Here is a 4381-nt window from a genome sequence, read left to right on the forward strand (position 1 = left end):
GCCCGGTCAGCTGGAGCCGGCGTGGGCGCACATCCCCCCCCCTTCCCCGGCCGGCCCTGCCCGCCGGCCCTGCCCGCAGCGGGAGGCGGGGGCCGCCCGCGCGCCCCGTCGAGGCGGGAAGCGGGCGCTGAGGGGGCGCGCGCGGCCGGGCAGTGGGCGAAGGCGGCGTCAGGGGAGATCGGGGAAGGAACCCGCGGCTGGTTGGGGCAGGGGATTAGCAGGGACCCGTCAGGAGGTCTGGGGAAGCGCCGGCGTCTTGCTGAGACAGATTATGTTGGAAACGGCCTCGGGTTTTATGTCGTTTGTGGTTCGCAGGGGGATTATGGTGCAGCTTCTGCGGCGTTAGGACTTGTTTTGGGAAAAAAAAACACCAAAACAAACAACAAACCAAAACACCCAACCCTGCGGTTTCCGATTTATGGTTGGTTTTGACCTTTCTCAGCAGATTTCCTCACGGTCGGTCCCTCAGAACTGTGCAGAGGACTTGAGTGTCTAAACGTGTGAATGCATGAGCGCTGAGGAGCAGAAGCTGGTTCTGGTTCAGGTTTTTGGATTTTAATTTTTTTTTTTTTTTTAATAGCAAGCTGTTTGGGAGGGCTGCTTGCACAGATTTCAGTCGGACCTTCAACCAGGGGATGACGAGCACCTGTGGTGGAATCCTTGCTCCGAAAGCTCTGGGAGCGGGCATCACTCCCAACCTTGTCCCGGCCTGCGCTGGCTGCATCGCGGCCGTCCCCTCCGCCCGTCGGTGTCTCACTGGGGTTGGCCCGAGAGGAAAACAAGTTCAGGCTGTTCCAGCGTTTTCCGTGACATTATTTCTTCTCTTAAAGCCAGCACCGGTGTCGTTTCGCTGCGCTGTAAACAGAGCAGTTGGCTCAATTCTCTTTCCTCGTGGTGACGCAGAGGAACAGATAACCCAACCAGAGCGAATTAGTTGTTTTCATAAAATGTTGTTGCACAAACCATATTTGCATTACCAGCGTCTAAGCAAATTGTCAAACAAAGGCAAGAGCAGTGCATATCTGTTCAGCTGTAAGACTCGACGCAGTCCCACGCTGGGGTTCGGTGCTGAAGTTCTGTGTTGAAGAGAGGCCGTGACACCGCGAAACCAAGAGAACATACGAACGCAATGAAAAATGGAGGCTGTGCTCCGTGCCCGAGTCCTCTGTGCTGTGGTCACGGGCAGCAGCGTCACGTAACCCACACGGGTGGGCTGGCTGCACGCATCGGGCTCTGCGGTTCCTGGGGAGCGGTCGCGAGCCCCGACTGCCGAGAGGCTGCGGTGTGAACGCACCACGGTCGTGGCTGCTGTGAATTTCTCATGAGCCAATACAGCTCTGTGTGTTTGTTGATATATGGAACCGTTTGTCCGCATGAATTTACTCACAGACAACAGCACAGCAGCTATGAAAAGGCCAAGGTTTGTGCGAGTTACAAAGTGGGAAAGGGAGCTCGGCAAGTGAGAAACCAGCGAGACCCTTCTGGGGGTTATGTTCTGCTGCCTGGCCCTGATCTAAAACCTGCCAGCTTGAAACTTTACCCCGATTTTCAACTGTGTTTGATCTTCCTGACGTGTTCGAGGCTCTTGTGTGCATCGCTCGCCTCAGAATATTAAAACTGCCTTTAGCATATAAACACCACTAATACCCATTTTTGCAAATATGCTTCCATTAGTATTAAATATGTAAACACATTTTAAACTCTTTGGGGTTTTTTTCTGCTTTTTCTGGCTCCATCGGATCAATTTATTCCCTGCTAAGAGTGTTCTGTGGCTTACCGTCCCTTTCCTCTTAATGACCTTTTGCTTTTCGAATGAAAGGAAAAGGAAGTCTTGGCAAAATATTAGCAAGAATATTCTAATTTCATTCACAAAATGTGGAAGAGGAGCAAACTTTTTGAAATTAAGCACATGCCTTGTCCAGTCAGCATCCCCCAGCTTAATCACACACATCCTATTTGTCTTCTTTTGACAGATTTATTTTAGCAGCTTCTTTTACCAAGTATCTTCTGGGCATTAAAAGCCCAGTGCTACACTGGGCCACCAACCACTCCTTATTTCCTTTACTTCCCTCTGCTTTGTTGTGGATTAGGCAAGAACACATTTTCTGTTATTGTATAATTTACAACTGCCTTTTGTTCAATAGCGCCCTGCTCCAAATTAGACTCCTACTGGGTAAAAAGACCAACAGCTTGCCTCATTCATGGAATCGGCTAGAACAGGAGTCAGAAAAATCGAGTATCTGGGGTTTCCCCCTGGAAATTGGGGGATATTAATATATTTGCTTTCTGGACCAGGTTGGACCTAGAGAGCAGCAGCTGTTCTGGGAGATCTGTGATGATCTTATAGCTAAAGCACCCATGTAAGTGTGGGGTATAAGACATTTCGGTTTAGATGTATGCCCATCTGTGGAAGCCTACTTCGTAATTAACTTAGACTGAAAAATAGGTGTTCTGTAGAGAAAACAAAGCAAGCAAGCAGAGAACAGAAACACTGCGTAAATTCAAATGTTCAGGAGTTCGCTGAGCTCTGTTCATTTTTTTCACTTAAGATAAGGCAAGCTAAAGGGATGATTTGGACGGACAAACAATTCAGTATTTGCCTTCAAAATAAAAATATAGATCACGATGCCTGTCTTCCAAGAGGACAGTCCCACTGAATCCCAGCCGACAGTTCAGCGAGGGCTGGCAGCGGCATGTTCCGTTATCCGAGCCTGGCATTGCTGCTGCGAGGAGCGCAGCGCGCAGCTCTCCATGCCAGCTTGCCCTGCTAAAAACGATGATTTACAGGCGTAACACAGTAAATTAGCATGGGGGGGTCTGCCCTTTTCAGTCCCTGAGCTAGCTTTTGTACAGCTACACAGCCTGGGCTTTGCTCTGTTGTTATGCTGCTGTTGAAATTAATTAATGAATGCTGTAAATGAAGGAGTGCGAGCTGGGAGCTGCATGTGAGTAAGTGCAGTGAATCAGTGAGAGTTCAGAGCGAATCCACCTTGGTGTAACGTGTGTATTGAAGGAGCGAGAGGAAAGCATACAGCGCTGCATCAGCGTGAGCACTCTCTGGCCTCCCTTGGTCGCATCTCGCTTCCGAGTCCAGCCTAGCAATTCTTGCGTGGCGGCACAGATCCCTGACGGCGGGGCAGACAGCTTGGGCACGATGACTGCAGTGCTCGAAGGAGTCGTTGAATTTCAGTCTGGGATTTCCCTGCAGGAAAATGACGTGATGATATTCTTTCTAAGGAATTTGCAGAGAAGAGTCAGAGACAGGCAAAAAAAAAAAAAAAGAGTCTCAAAGCCAGCCTGCCTTCTAAAATGCTAAAAATAGCCTTTTGCGTGGTAAATGATTCTATGATTCTAGGAAAGGCAAAAGAAGGGACTTCACTGTCTGTCATGGAGCTGGATGGTTTCATAAGCTGAAACAGGCTTTGGATAGATTTTTGAATCTAATTTTTTTTGAACTCTCAGTCAATGTTTTCTTTTTGTGGATTTGGAATTTTCAAGACTGAAACAGCTATATTCCCTTTCTCAGCAGTTTTGGAATTCTTTGAACCAAGAAGCCGAGTACTCTTGTATTTGTTTTCTAATTATGAAGACGTGCTCACACTATCAAACGCACAAATTCCTTTATCATAAAAGATCAAACCGCCAGCAAATTTTCATGAGACTGTGGTTATCAGTCCAGTTTGAGAATAAACCTAGCTGAGAAAGTTATTTGGAAATCATAATTTTATAATTGATCTGGGCAGGCTTTATGATGGAGTGGTGATCATGCAGACAAGAAGAGAAGTTTCTTGGGAGACAAAGCTCTCATGAGAATAATGAAAATGTTTATCTTATAAAAGGCTTGTCAGCAACATATGTTTTGGGCATTTAAGCAGGCAATTTGGAAATTTATTGAGAAAGTGGCATGAACTGGACAACAGCTTGGAAGAAGCGAATGGCAAATCGAGAAGTGTGGTGGCAAGATTACACTTTGCAGCTGCTGATTTTATCACCTTGTAGGATGTCATTAGCACTGTGATGGAAGGTGGTATTTCTGATTCATTTGGGGAGTACTGTTGCTGAAAATGAGACGAGTTTTGCAACAGCTGAAAACCACTTGAGAAATGTGTTTGTTTTCTTCTTGAAACTGAGGAATTTTGAAATGAAAATAGATATTCTGACTGAAGTTTCTGTGGCAACTAGCAAGTTAAAATGGGACAGATTTGGCACAAAGGCTACAAGCCTGCAGTGAAGTCTCTGGTATTTGGAGTTATTCTCACATGTGCTAACTGTTCAGCCCCTGACAGACAGGAGGGAGGGAGGGAGGGAGGGAGTGTGTGTGTGTGTGTGTGTGTGTGCGTGTGTTTGTGTGTCCCATTTCTTTTCTCTCAGCATCTACATA

Source organism: Opisthocomus hoazin, chromosome 23 (assembly GCF_030867145.1).
Source record: "Opisthocomus hoazin isolate bOpiHoa1 chromosome 23, bOpiHoa1.hap1, whole genome shotgun sequence".
NCBI classification, from domain to species: Eukaryota; Metazoa; Chordata; class Aves; order Opisthocomiformes; family Opisthocomidae; genus Opisthocomus; species Opisthocomus hoazin.